Source organism: Equus caballus, chromosome 1 (genome assembly GCF_041296265.1).
Source record: "Equus caballus isolate H_3958 breed thoroughbred chromosome 1, TB-T2T, whole genome shotgun sequence".
NCBI lineage: Eukaryota > Metazoa > Chordata > Mammalia > Perissodactyla > Equidae > Equus > Equus caballus.
In genome coordinates, this window is record NC_091684.1 from 170,738,231 (window position 1) to 170,752,026 (window position 13,796).

General features: G+C 68.8%; 4 non-coding genes across 4 annotated transcripts; all 4 read right to left on the reverse strand.

Annotated features, from left to right (window-relative positions):
* Positions 1–1,097: 1,097 nt before the first annotated feature.
* TRNAY-GUA (transfer RNA tyrosine (anticodon GUA)) lies at positions 1,098–1,187 on the reverse strand. Its single transcript is given in 2 exon segments — positions 1,098–1,133; positions 1,151–1,187. It is a non-coding gene; the product is annotated as a tRNA-Tyr (tRNA).
* A 3,129-nt stretch (positions 1,188–4,316) lies between these two features.
* Positions 4,317–4,406, reverse strand: TRNAY-GUA (transfer RNA tyrosine (anticodon GUA)). Its single transcript is given in 2 exon segments — positions 4,317–4,352; positions 4,370–4,406. It is a non-coding gene; the product is annotated as a tRNA-Tyr (tRNA).
* A 3,139-nt stretch (positions 4,407–7,545) lies between these two features.
* Positions 7,546–7,635, reverse strand: TRNAY-GUA (transfer RNA tyrosine (anticodon GUA)). The gene is given in 2 exon segments: positions 7,546–7,581; positions 7,599–7,635. It is a non-coding gene; the product is annotated as a tRNA-Tyr (tRNA).
* Positions 7,636–10,784: 3,149 nt separating this feature from the next.
* TRNAY-GUA (transfer RNA tyrosine (anticodon GUA)) lies at positions 10,785–10,874 on the reverse strand. The gene is given in 2 exon segments: positions 10,785–10,820; positions 10,838–10,874. It is a non-coding gene; the product is annotated as a tRNA-Tyr (tRNA).
* Between the last annotated feature and the right edge of the window lie 2,922 nt (positions 10,875–13,796).

A 13,796-nucleotide genomic window follows, 5' to 3' on the forward strand; every position in this document is an offset into this window, starting at 1 on the left:
GTGGCGACAGGAAAGGGTGTGAAGGCGAGTGAAAGTGGAGGCTGCCCGGGGGGCCGCAGCCCCGTCCTCAGATGCACAGGAAAGCTGACCCGGCCGGCCGAGGTTCCCAAGCCGGCTCTCAAGGCCCACCAAGGGCCCTGCCGCCTGCCGCTCCTGCCCAAGTCAGCCTCCCCCGGGGCAGCTGCGCAGTTGGCAATGGCTGGAAGTGTCTCAGGGTGGCGCTTCTGTCCCGCGACTAGGTAAAGCGGGGCAGGAGAGAGGGTTTTCTGTCTCCGTAGGTGCACGTGTTGATGGGCGCATCAAGAGAGAGACAGAGAAAGAGTGCCAGAGACACAGAGAGACAGAGAGAGACAGAGAGGAGGGCAGGGGGGTGTGGGCATAGCAAGAAGGATGGAGAGAGCAAGAGAGCTAGAGAGACTGCGGGTGGGCTCGACAGAAGAGGGACGGTGAGAGCAGCATCCCAGGAGGAGGCGGAGCAGGAGACAGAGATGGAGAGGCCGAGTGTTCAAGAAGGACGCCCCAGGGCCGTGGGTGCCCAGCGCGACGGCGTGACAGCGTGCATGCTGGTCAGCCTCCGGAGCTTGCCGTGGACGGCTCTCCAGGGCCCACCTGTGTGGCAGGGAGCTTGCTGTGCAGGTATACGGAGCAAAGCGGTGGGGTGGTGGCAGAGGCGGCGCTGGGAAGCGGGAGTGGGAGCCGGAGGGCTGGGTGAAGAAAAGGAGAAAGGGCGCGGAGTGTGGTGGAGGCCACCCCATATGGCAGGAGCCAGGGGGACCGATTATGCGCTACAGGGCACGGGTGTGCGTGCGTGCGTGTGTGTGCGTGTGTGCGTGGAGTGCGGGCAGCAAGCGGGCGTGTGCTCCCTAGTGACAGCAGCAGCAGGCCGGCCCGGCCCGTCCCGTCCCGTCCCGTCCCGTCCCGTCCAGTCCCTGTGTCGGTGGAAGGGAGAGGCTTTCCTGGCTTTGGCCTGGGAGAGGGAGGCGGCTGCGATTGCGATGCTGCAGGGGGACCCAAGGGCAGGGGCAGCAGCGGTGGGGCTGGGCGCCGGGCGCTAGCGCCCCTCCTGATGCAGGATGGGGCAAAAGCTGTCAGGCACCTCCTTCGAGCCGGAATCGAACCAGCGACCTAAGGATGTCCACACGAGTCCAGGCTACAGTCCTCCGCTCTACCAGCTGAGCTATCGAAGGGTGCACGCCTCCAAAGGTGGGGCACTGCTTTTCCTGGAAATGACGGGGCCCAGGACACTGGGCCGCCCCGGGGACCAACACACGCGGGGTGGTCGAAGCCCCTTTGGTGGCAAGAGAGCCGCGCGCAAGCCTGGGCTTGGTAGCGGCCGGGCTTCCCTGGCCGGCGACTTGCGAGAGGCCTGGGGGCGCCCCGCCCGCGCCCGCCTCCGCGCCCTTGCCCGCGCCCCAACCCGGGGCTCTCACCTGTTGCCCTATCGCCCCTCCCCGCAGCCCTGTCTCCAGGCGGGGAGGACAGGCGCAGCCACGAGGGGCCAGAGAGCCGGCTACAGAGTGAGGGCAGAGGGGCGTTGGCGGAACGGATGCGCGCGTCCGCTGGAGGAGGGCTTGCTGAGGAAAGGGAAGGAGGAGAAGCCGCCCGAAAGGGCACGGTCTGGGCGTGCGGCTGTCAAGCGCAGGCGCCAGGTGCCCCGGAGGCCCCTCAAGGAGCCCGGTCTCTAAGCGCCGCGCCGCGCCCCCGCAGGCCGCGCCCCGCGCCCCACCGACTCCCCGTCGTCCCCACCGCCCCGGGGTCCGCGCCCAGCTTTTGACTCGTCCCCCCAGCCCCCGCCACCCGGCCCAGCTGCCCACCACCGCCTGGCTTTTGCCATCCCAGGGATGCGGGAAGGCTCTCGGGCCAGGCCCGGAGAGCACGCCCACCCGTCCCCAGCCAGCGCCGCCAGTCCCGCGGCTCGCCTCCCCTCCTCTGCCCAGCGGCCCACCGCCATTCCCTTGGCAGAGGCGGTGGCTCCGCGGAGCAGCTCGAGGTTCTGTGGGCTTCCTGCAGAGGACCAGGGACCAAGGGAAAGGGGCAGCGCAGACCCGGGTCCGGCTCGGACCCCTTGTCCCGGCTCCAGGGCTTCCACAAACCTTGCAGATCCCCCCTGGGATTTGCCCGCCACCCCGAGACCGCTCCCTCAGCCTTCCACGGTCCCAGAGAGGCATGGCAAGCCACGTCCAAGTGACATGCCATGGAATGAGCGTGTCGCCACCCACCTCCCGCCCTGGAGACACGCGTGTCTGCACCCGCCAAGATGAGGGCCCTGCTGCCCTCGGGGAGGCCCGAGGCAGGAAGAGTCGAATGTGCCCCGGGGGCGGGGGCAGGGGCGGAGTCTCACCCTCACCCACAGCTGCCGGCCCTCGCCCCCCACCTCCCCGCCGCCCTTCCCCCAAAGCACCCAAGCAGCTGGCCCAAGGCTCCGGCACCTTCCGCGTCCCGTCAGGGGGCGTATCCGAGGAAGGCCCAAGGTTCTGCCCTGGCTCCCTGGCCGCTGGTCTCCTCCCATGGGGCCTTTCAAGGCTGGCGACCCTCTGTGGCTGCAGAGCCAACCCTTGCTCCCGAGGGCCACCTGGGAGGCTACAAGGGCACGGCACCCTGGGCCCGCACCTGTGGAGACTCCACGGCCCGGGGCTCAGCCCGGCTCAGTTGGCGGTGGTGGGAGAGAAGGGAAGGCTCAGACCCCCCCCGCTCCGGCCCCCTCTCCGGCCCCCGGGGGGAGACTGGGGGCGGCACGGCAGGAGAGGAAGAGGACGGGGAAGCCCGGGCTCCGGTTGCCCAAAGCCACCTGTGGGCTCAGGGCTCGCGCGAGAGAGGCTGCTCGGTTGGCCCCAGGGCCTTCCTCTCGCTTCAGCTGGCGGTCCTCTCGCTGAGGAGCTCCAGCCGTCCGTGGGGTCTCCGGAGTCTCCTTGCCGCAGGAGGGCAGAGACCAAGGACCACTCCCTGGCCGCCTTCCGTGTGCCCAGACTGCCCGCCACGCCCAGCCACAGCCCTGGAACCCAGCTCCATCCACAAGGCAGAGAGCAGAGAGTTGCCTTCTGTCTCTGGGTCTGTCTGGCTGTCTCCCTCCACCTCTCCCTCTCGCTCTCTCTCTCTCTCGGTCTCTCCCTCGACTTCCACGGCTGTCTGTCCAGGTCAGGAGGAGCAGGGGCATCGAGGCAGGTGGTGTGACACCACGCAGCAGAGCGGGATCAGTCACCGCTCTTTCCGAAGGAACTCAACCCCTCCCGTGGCGACAGGAAAGGGTGTGAAGGCGAGTGAAAGTGGAGGCTGCCCGGGGGGCCGCAGCCCCGTCCTCAGATGCACAGGAAAGCTGACCCGGCCGGCCGAGGTTCCCAAGCCGGCTCTCAAGGCCCACCAAGGGCCCTGCCGCCTGCCGCTCCTGCCCAAGTCAGCCTCCCCCGGGGCAGCTGCGCAGTTGGCAATGGCTGGAAGTGTCTCAGGGTGGCGCTTCTGTCCCGCGACTAGGTAAAGCGGGGCAGGAGAGAGGGTTTTCTGTCTCCGTAGGTGCACGTGTTGATGGGCGCATCAAGAGAGAGACAGAGAAAGAGTGCCAGAGACACAGAGAGACAGAGAGAGACAGAGAGGAGGGCAGGGGGGTGTGGGCATAGCAAGAAGGATGGAGAGAGCAAGAGAGCTAGAGAGACTGCGGGTGGGCTCGACAGAAGAGGGACGGTGAGAGCAGCATCCCAGGAGGAGGCGGAGCAGGAGACAGAGATGGAGAGGCCGAGTGTTCAAGAAGGACGCCCCAGGGCCGTGGGTGCCCAGCGCGACGGCGTGACAGCGTGCATGCTGGTCAGCCTCCGGAGCTTGCCGTGGACGGCTCTCCAGGGCCCACCTGTGTGGCAGGGAGCTTGCTGTGCAGGTATACGGAGCAAAGCGGTGGGGTGGTGGCAGAGGCGGCGCTGGGAAGCGGGAGTGGGAGCCGGAGGGCTGGGTGAAGAAAAGGAGAAAGGGCGCGGAGTGTGGTGGAGGCCACCCCATATGGCAGGAGCCAGGGGGACCGATTATGCGCTACAGGGCACGGGTGTGCGTGCGTGCGTGTGTGTGCGTGTGTGCGTGGAGTGCGGGCAGCAAGCGGGCGTGTGCTCCCTAGTGACAGCAGCAGCAGGCCGGCCCGGCCCGTCCCGTCCCGTCCCGTCCAGTCCCTGTGTCGGTGGAAGGGAGAGGCTTTCCTGGCTTTGGCCTGGGAGAGGGAGGCGGCTGCGATTGCGATGCTGCAGGGGGACCCAAGGGCAGGGGCAGCAGCGGTGGGGCTGGGCGCCGGGCGCTAGCGCCCCTCCTGATGCAGGATGGGGCAAAAGCTGTCAGGCACCTCCTTCGAGCCGGAATCGAACCAGCGACCTAAGGATGTCCACACGAGTCCAGGCTACAGTCCTCCGCTCTACCAGCTGAGCTATCGAAGGGTGCACGCCTCCAAAGGTGGGGCACTGCTTTTCCTGGAAATGACGGGGCCCAGGACACTGGGCCGCCCCGGGGACCAACACACGCGGGGTGGTCGAAGCCCCTTTGGTGGCAAGAGAGCCGCGCGCAAGCCTGGGCTTGGTAGCGGCCGGGCTTCCCTGGCCGGCGACTTGCGAGAGGCCTGGGGGCGCCCCGCCCGCGCCCGCCTCCGCGCCCTTGCCCGCGCCCCAACCCGGGGCTCTCACCTGTTGCCCTATCGCCCCTCCCCGCAGCCCTGTCTCCAGGCGGGGAGGACAGGCGCAGCCACGAGGGGCCAGAGAGCCGGCTACAGAGTGAGGGCAGAGGGGCGTTGGCGGAACGGATGCGCGCGTCCGCTGGAGGAGGGCTTGCTGAGGAAAGGGAAGGAGGAGAAGCCGCCCGAAAGGGCACGGTCTGGGCGTGCGGCTGTCAAGCGCAGGCGCCAGGTGCCCCGGAGGCCCCTCAAGGAGCCCGGTCTCTAAGCGCCGCGCCGCGCCCCCGCAGGCCGCGCCCCGCGCCCCACCGACTCCCCGTCGTCCCCACCGCCCCGGGGTCCGCGCCCAGCTTTTGACTCGTCCCCCCAGCCCCCGCCACCCGGCCCAGCTGCCCACCACCGCCTGGCTTTTGCCATCCCAGGGATGCGGGAAGGCTCTCGGGCCAGGCCCGGAGAGCACGCCCACCCGTCCCCAGCCAGCGCCGCCAGTCCCGCGGCTCGCCTCCCCTCCTCTGCCCAGCGGCCCACCGCCATTCCCTTGGCAGAGGCGGTGGCTCCGCGGAGCAGCTCGAGGTTCTGTGGGCTTCCTGCAGAGGACCAGGGACCAAGGGAAAGGGGCAGCGCAGACCCGGGTCCGGCTCGGACCCCTTGTCCCGGCTCCAGGGCTTCCACAAACCTTGCAGATCCCCCCTGGGATTTGCCCGCCACCCCGAGACCGCTCCCTCAGCCTTCCACGGTCCCAGAGAGGCATGGCAAGCCACGTCCAAGTGACATGCCATGGAATGAGCGTGTCGCCACCCACCTCCCGCCCTGGAGACACGCGTGTCTGCACCCGCCAAGATGAGGGCCCTGCTGCCCTCGGGGAGGCCCGAGGCAGGAAGAGTCGAATGTGCCCCGGGGGCGGGGGCAGGGGCGGAGTCTCACCCTCACCCACAGCTGCCGGCCCTCGCCCCCCACCTCCCCGCCGCCCTTCCCCCAAAGCACCCAAGCAGCTGGCCCAAGGCTCCGGCACCTTCCGCGTCCCGTCAGGGGGCGTATCCGAGGAAGGCCCAAGGTTCTGCCCTGGCTCCCTGGCCGCTGGTCTCCTCCCATGGGGCCTTTCAAGGCTGGCGACCCTCTGTGGCTGCAGAGCCAACCCTTGCTCCCGAGGGCCACCTGGGAGGCTACAAGGGCACGGCACCCTGGGCCGGCACCTGTGGAGACTCCACGGCCCGGGGCTCAGCCCGGCTCAGTTGGCGGTGGTGGGAGAGAAGGGAAGGCTCAGACCCCCCCCGCTCCGGCCCCCTTTCCGGCCCCCGGGGGGAGACTGGGGGCGGCACGGCAGGAGAGGAAGAGGACGGGGAAGCCCGGGCTCCGGTTGCCCAAAGCCACCTGTGGGCTCAGGGCTCGCGCGAGAGAGGCTGCTCGGTTGGCCCCAGGGCCTTCCTCTCGCTTCAGCTGGCGGTCCTCTCGCTGAGGAGCTCCAGCCGTCCGTGGGGTCTCCGGAGTCTCCTTGCCGCAGGAGGGCAGAGACCAAGGACCACTCCCTGGCCGCCTTCCGTGTGCCCAGACTGCCCGCCACGCCCAGCCACAGCCCTGGAACCCAGCTCCATCCACAAGGCAGAGAGCAGAGAGTTGCCTTCTGTCTCTGGGTCTGTCTGGCTGTCTCCCTCCACCTCTCCCTCTCGCTCTCTCTCTCTCTCGGTCTCTCCCTCGACTTCCACGGCTGTCTGTCCAGGTCAGGAGGAGCAGGGGCATCGAGGCAGGTGGTGTGACACCACGCAGCAGAGCGGGATCAGTCACCGCTCTTTCCGAAGGAACTCAACCCCTCCCGTGGCGACAGGAAAGGGTGTGAAGGCGAGTGAAAGTGGAGGCTGCCCGGGGGGCCGCAGCCCCGTCCTCAGATGCACAGGAAAGCTGACCCGGCCGGCCGAGGTTCCCAAGCCGGCTCTCAAGGCCCACCAAGGGCCCTGCCGCCTGCCGCTCCTGCCCAAGTCAGCCTCCCCCGGGGCAGCTGCGCAGTTGGCAATGGCTGGAAGTGTCTCAGGGTGGCGCTTCTGTCCCGCGACTAGGTAAAGCGGGGCAGGAGAGAGGGTTTTCTGTCTCCGTAGGTGCACGTGTTGATGGGCGCATCAAGAGAGAGACAGAGAAAGAGTGCCAGAGACACAGAGAGACAGAGAGAGACAGAGAGGAGGGCAGGGGGGTGTGGGCATAGCAAGAAGGATGGAGAGAGCAAGAGAGCTAGAGAGACTGCGGGTGGGCTCGACAGAAGAGGGACGGTGAGAGCAGCATCCCAGGAGGAGGCGGAGCAGGAGACAGAGATGGAGAGGCCGAGTGTTCAAGAAGGACGCCCCAGGGCCGTGGGTGCCCAGCGCGACGGCGTGACAGCGTGCATGCTGGTCAGCCTCCGGAGCTTGCCGTGGACGGCTCTCCAGGGCCCACCTGTGTGGCAGGGAGCTTGCTGTGCAGGTATACGGAGCAAAGCGGTGGGGTGGTGGCAGAGGCGGCGCTGGGAAGCGGGAGTGGGAGCCGGAGGGCTGGGTGAAGAAAAGGAGAAAGGGCGCGGAGTGTGGTGGAGGCCACCCCATATGGCAGGAGCCAGGGGGACCGATTATGCGCTACAGGGCACGGGTGTGCGTGCGTGCGTGTGTGTGCGTGTGTGCGTGGAGTGCGGGCAGCAAGCGGGCGTGTGCTCCCTAGTGACAGCAGCAGCAGGCCGGCCCGGCCCGTCCCGTCCCGTCCCGTCCCGTCCCGTCCAGTCCCTGTGTCGGTGGAAGGGAGAGGCTTTCCTGGCTTTGGCCTGGGAGAGGGAGGCGGCTGCGATTGCGATGCTGCAGGGGGACCCAAGGGCAGGGGCAGCAGCGGTGGGGCTGGGCGCCGGGCGCTAGCGCCCCTCCTGATGCAGGATGGGGCAAAAGCTGTCAGGCACCTCCTTCGAGCCGGAATCGAACCAGCGACCTAAGGATGTCCACACGAGTCCAGGCTACAGTCCTCCGCTCTACCAGCTGAGCTATCGAAGGGTGCACGCCTCCAAAGGTGGGGCACTGCTTTTCCTGGAAATGACGGGGCCCAGGACACTGGGCCGCCCCGGGGACCAACACACGCGGGGTGGTCGAAGCCCCTTTGGTGGCAAGAGAGCCGCGCGCAAGCCTGGGCTTGGTAGCGGCCGGGCTTCCCTGGACGGCGACTTGCGAGAGGCCTGGGGGCGCCCCGCCCGCGCCCGCCTCCGCGCCCTTGCCCGCGCCCCAACCCGGGGCTCTCACCTGTTGCCCTATCGCCCCTCCCCGCAGCCCTGTCTCCAGGCGGGGAGGACAGGCGCAGCCACGAGGGGCCAGAGAGCCGGCTACAGAGTGAGGGCAGAGGGGCGTTGGCGGAACGGATGCGCGCGTCCGCTGGAGGAGGGCTTGCTGAGGAAAGGGAAGGAGGAGAAGCCGCCCGAAAGGGCACGGTCTGGGCGTGCGGCTGTCAAGCGCAGGCGCCAGGTGCCCCGGAGGCCCCTCAAGGAGCCCGGTCTCTAAGCGCCGCGCCGCGCCCCCGCAGGCCGCGCCCCGCGCCCCACCGACTCCCCGTCGTCCCCACCGCCCCGGGGTCCGCGCCCAGCTTTTGACTCGTCCCCCCAGCCCCCGCCACCCGGCCCAGCTGCCCACCACCGCCTGGCTTTTGCCATCCCAGGGATGCGGGAAGGCTCTCGGGCCAGGCCCGGAGAGCACGCCCACCCGTCCCCAGCCAGCGCCGCCAGTCCCGCGGCTCGCCTCCCCTCCTCTGCCCAGCGGCCCACCGCCATTCCCTTGGCAGAGGCGGTGGCTCCGCGGAGCAGCTCGAGGTTCTGTGGGCTTCCTGCAGAGGACCAGGGACCAAGGGAAAGGGGCAGCGCAGACCCGGGTCCGGCTCGGACCCCTTGTCCCGGCTCCAGGGCTTCCACAAACCTTGCAGATCCCCCCTGGGATTTGCCCGCCACCCCGAGACCGCTCCCTCAGCCTTCCACGGTCCCAGAGAGGCATGGCAAGCCACGTCCAAGTGACATGCCATGGAATGAGCGTGTCGCCACCCACCTCCCGCCCTGGAGACACGCGTGTCTGCACCCGCCAAGATGAGGGCCCTGCTGCCCTCGGGGAGGCCCGAGGCAGGAAGAGTCGAATGTGCCCCGGGGGCGGGGGCAGGGGCGGAGTCTCACCCTCACCCACAGCTGCCGGCCCTCGCCCCCCACCTCCCCGCCGCCCTTCCCCCAAAGCACCCAAGCAGCTGGCCCAAGGCTCCGGCACCTTCCGCGTCCCGTCAGGGGGCGTATCCGAGGAAGGCCCAAGGTTCTGCCCTGGCTCCCTGGCCGCTGGTCTCCTCCCATGGGGCCTTTCAAGGCTGGCGACCCTCTGTGGCTGCAGAGCCAACCCTTGCTCCCGAGGGCCACCTGGGAGGCTACAAGGGCACGGCACCCTGGGCCCGCACCTGTGGAGACTCCACGGCCCGGGGCTCAGCCCGGCTCAGTTGGCGGTGGTGGGAGAGAAGGGAAGGCTCAGACCCCCCCCGCTCCGGCCCCCTCTCCGGCCCCCGGGGGGAGACTGGGGGCGGCACGGCAGGAGAGGAAGAGGACGGGGAAGCCCGGGCTCCGGTTGCCCAAAGCCACCTGTGGGCTCAGGGCTCGCGCGAGAGAGGCTGCTCGGTTGGCCCCAGGGCCTTCCTCTCGCTTCAGCTGGCGGTCCTCTCGCTGAGGAGCTCCAGCCGTCCGTGGGGTCTCCGGAGTCTCCTTGCCGCAGGAGGGCAGAGACCAAGGACCACTCCCTGGCCGCCTTCCGTGTGCCCAGACTGCCCGCCACGCCCAGCCACAGCCCTGGAACCCAGCTCCATCCACAAGGCAGAGAGCAGAGAGTTGCCTTCTGTCTCTGGGTCTGTCTGGCTGTCTCCCTCCACCTCTCCCTCTCGCTCTCTCTCTCTCTCGGTCTCTCCCTCGACTTCCACGGCTGTCTGTCCAGGTCAGGAGGAGCAGGGGCATCGAGGCAGGTGGTGTGACACCACGCAGCAGAGCGGGATCAGTCACCGCTCTTTCCGAAGGAACTCAACCCCTCCCGTGGCGACAGGAAAGGGTGTGAAGGCGAGTGAAAGTGGAGGCTGCCCGGGGGGCCGCAGCCCCGTCCTCAGATGCACAGGAAAGCTGACCCGGCCGGCCGAGGTTCCCAAGCCGGCTCTCAAGGCCCACCAAGGGCCCTGCCGCCTGCCGCTCCTGCCCAAGTCAGCCTCCCCCGGGGCAGCTGCGCAGTTGGCAATGGCTGGAAGTGTCTCAGGGTGGCGCTTCTGTCCCGCGACTAGGTAAAGCGGGGCAGGAGAGAGGGTTTTCTGTCTCCGTAGGTGCACGTGTTGATGGGCGCATCAAGAGAGAGACAGAGAAAGAGTGCCAGAGACACAGAGAGACAGAGAGAGACAGAGAGGAGGGCCGGGGGGTGTGGGCATAGCAAGAAGGATGGAGAGAGCAAGAGAGCTAGAGAGACTGCGGGTGGGCTCGACAGAAGAGGGACGGTGAGAGCAGCATCCCAGGAGGAGGCGGAGCAGGAGACAGAGATGGAGAGGCCGAGTGTTCAAGAAGGACGCCCCAGGGCCGTGGGTGCCCAGCGCGACGGCGTGACAGCGTGCATGCTGGTCAGCCTCCGGAGCTTGCCGTGGACGGCTCTCCAGGGCCCACCTGTGTGGCAGGGAGCTTGCTGTGCAGGTATACGGAGCAAAGCGGTGGGGTGGTGGCAGAGGCGGCGCTGGGAAGCGGGAGTGGGAGCCGGAGGGCTGGGTGAAGAAAAGGAGAAAGGGCGCGGAGTGTGGTGGAGGCCACCCCATATGGCAGGAGCCAGGGGGACCGATTATGCGCTACAGGGCACGGGTGTGCGTGCGTGCGTGTGTGTGCGTGTGTGCGTGGAGTGCGGGCAGCAAGCGGGCGTGTGCTCCCTAGTGACAGCAGCAGCAGGCCGGCCCGGCCCGTCCCGTCCCGTCCCGTCCCGTCCCGTCCCGTCCCGTCCAGTCCCTGTGTCGGTGGAAGGGAGAGGCTTTCCTGGCTTTGGCCTGGGAGAGGGAGGCGGCTGCGATTGCGATGCTGCAGGGGGACCCAAGGGCAGGGGCAGCAGCGGTGGGGCTGGGCGCCGGGCGCTAGCGCCCCTCCTGATGCAGGATGGGGCAAAAGCTGTCAGGCACCTCCTTCGAGCCGGAATCGAACCAGCGACCTAAGGATGTCCACACGAGTCCAGGCTACAGTCCTCCGCTCTACCAGCTGAGCTATCGAAGGGTGCACGCCTCCAAAGGTGGGGCACTGCTTTTCCTGGAAATGACGGGGCCCAGGACACTGGGCCGCCCCGGGGACCAACACACGCGGGGTGGTCGAAGCCCCTTTGGTGGCAAGAGAGCCGCGCGCAAGCCTGGGCTTGGTAGCGGCCGGGCTTCCCTGGCCGGCGACTTGCGAGAGGCCTGGGGGCGCCCCGCCCGCGCCCGCCTCCGCGCCCTTGCCCGCGCCCCAACCCGGGGCTCTCACCTGTTGCCCTATCGCCCCTCCCCGCAGCCCTGTCTCCAGGCGGGGAGGACAGGCGCAGCCACGAGGGGCCAGAGAGCCGGCTACAGAGTGAGGGCAGAGGGGCGTTGGCGGAACGGATGCGCGCGTCCGCTGGAGGAGGGCTTGCTGAGGAAAGGGAAGGAGGAGAAGCCGCCCGAAAGGGCACGGTCTGGGCGTGCGGCTGTCAAGCGCAGGCGCCAGGTGCCCCGGAGGCCCCTCAAGGAGCCCGGTCTCTAAGCGCCGCGCCGCGCCCCCGCAGGCCGCGCCCCGCGCCCCACCGACTCCCCGTCGTCCCCACCGCCCCGGGGTCCGCGCCCAGCTTTTGACTCGTCCCCCCAGCCCCCGCCACCCGGCCCAGCTGCCCACCACCGCCTGGCTTTTGCCATCCCAGGGATGCGGGAAGGCTCTCGGGCCAGGCCCGGAGAGCACGCCCACCCGTCCCCAGCCAGCGCCGCCAGTCCCGCGGCTCGCCTCCCCTCCTCTGCCCAGCGGCCCACCGCCATTCCCTTGGCAGAGGCGGTGGCTCCGCGGAGCAGCTCGAGGTTCTGTGGGCTTCCTGCAGAGGACCAGGGACCAAGGGAAAGGGGCAGCGCAGACCCGGGTCCGGCTCGGACCCCTTGTCCCGGCTCCAGGGCTTCCACAAACCTTGCAGATCCCCCCTGGGATTTGCCCGCCACCCCGAGACCGCTCCCTCAGCCTTCCACGGTCCCAGAGAGGCATGGCAAGCCACGTCCAAGTGACATGCCATGGAATGAGCGTGTCGCCACCCACCTCCCGCCCTGGAGACACGCGTGTCTGCACCCGCCAAGATGAGGGCCCTGCTGCCCTCGGGGAGGCCCGAGGCAGGAAGAGTCGAATGTGCCCCGGGGGCGGGGGCAGGGGCGGAGTCTCACCCTCACCCACAGCTGCCGGCCCTCGCCCCCCACCTCCCCGCCGCCCTTCCCCCAAAGCACCCAAGCAGCTGGCCCAAGGCTCCGGCACCTTCCGCGTCCCGTCAGGGGGCGTATCCGAGGAAGGCCCAAGGTTCTGCCCTGGCTCCCTGGCCACTGGTCTCCTCCCATGGGGCCCTTCAAGGCTGGGGACCCTCTGTGGCTGCAGAGCCAACCCTTGCTCCCGAGGGCCACCTGGGAGGCTACAAGGGCACGGCACCCTGGGCCCGCACCTGTGGAGACTCCACGGCCCGGGGCTCAGCCCGGCTCAGTTGGCGGTGGTGGGAGAGAAGGGAAGGCTCAGACCCCCCCCCCTCCGGCCCCCTCTCCGGCCCCCGGGGGGAGACTGGGGGCGGCACGGCAGGAGAGGAAGAGGACGGGGAAGCCCGGGCTCCGGTTGCCCAAAGCCACCTGTGGGCTCAGGGCTCGCGCGAGAGAGGCTGCTCGGTTGGCCCCAGGGCCTTCCTCTCGCTTCAGCTGGCGGTCCTCTCGCTGAGGAGCTCCAGCCGTCCGAGGGGTCTCCGGAGTCTCCTTGCCGCAGGAGGGCAGAGACCAAGGACCACTCCCTGGCCGCCTTCCGTGTGCCCAGACTGCCCGCCACGCCCAGCCACAGCCCTGGAACCCAGCTCCATCCACAAGGCAGAGAGCAGAGAGTTGCCTTCTGTCTCTGGGTCTGTCTGGCTGTCTCCCTCCACCTCTCCCTCTCGCTCTCTCTCTCTCTCGGTCTCTCCCTCGACTTCCACGGCTGTCTGTCCAGGTCAGGAGGAGCAGGGGCATCGAGGCAGGTGGTGTGACACCACGCAGCAGAGCGGGATCAGTCACCGCTCTTTCCGAAGGAACTCAACCCCTCCCGTGGCGACAGGAAAGGGTGTGAAGGCGAGTGAAAGTGGAGGCTGCCCGGGGGGCCGCAGCCCCGTCCTCAGATGCACAGGAAAGCTGACCCGGCCGGCCGAGGTTCCCAAGCCGGCTCTCAAGGCCCACCAAGGGCCCTGCCGCCTGCCGCTCCTGCCCAAGTCAGCCTCCCCCGGGGCAGCTGCGCAGTTGGCAATGGCTGGAAGTGTCTCAGGGTGGCGCTTCTGTCCCGCGACTAGGTAAAGCGGGGCAGGAGAGAGGGTTTTCTGTCTCCGTAGGTGCACGTGTTGATGGGCGCATCAAGAGAGAGACAGAGAAAGAGTGCCAGAGACACAGAGAGACAGAGAGAGACAGAGAGGAGGGCAGGGGGGTGTGGGCATAGCAAGAAGGATGGAGAGAGCAAGAGAGCTAGAGAGACTGCGGGTGGGCTCGACAGAAGAGGGACGGTGAGAGCAGCATCCCAGGAGGAGGCGGAGCAGGAGACAGAGATGGAGAGGCCGAGTGTCCAAGAAGGACGCCCCAGGGCCGTGGGTGCCCAGCGCGACGGCGTGACAGCGTGCATGCTGGTCAGCCTCCGGAGCTTGCCGTGGACGGCTCTCCAGGGCCCACCTGTGTGGCAGGGAGCTTGCTGTGCAGGTATACGGAGCAAAGCGGTGGGGTGGTGGCAGAGGCGGCGCTGGGAAGCGGGAGTGGGAGCCGGAGGGCTGGGTGAAGAAAAGGAGAAAGGGCGCGGAGTGTGGTGGAGGCCACCCCATATGGCAGGAGCCAGGGGGACCGATTATGCGCTACAGGGCACGGGTGTGCGTGCGTGCGTGTGTGTGCGTGTGTGCGTGGAGTGCGGGCAGCAAGCGGGCGTGTGCTCCCTAGTGACAGCAGCAGC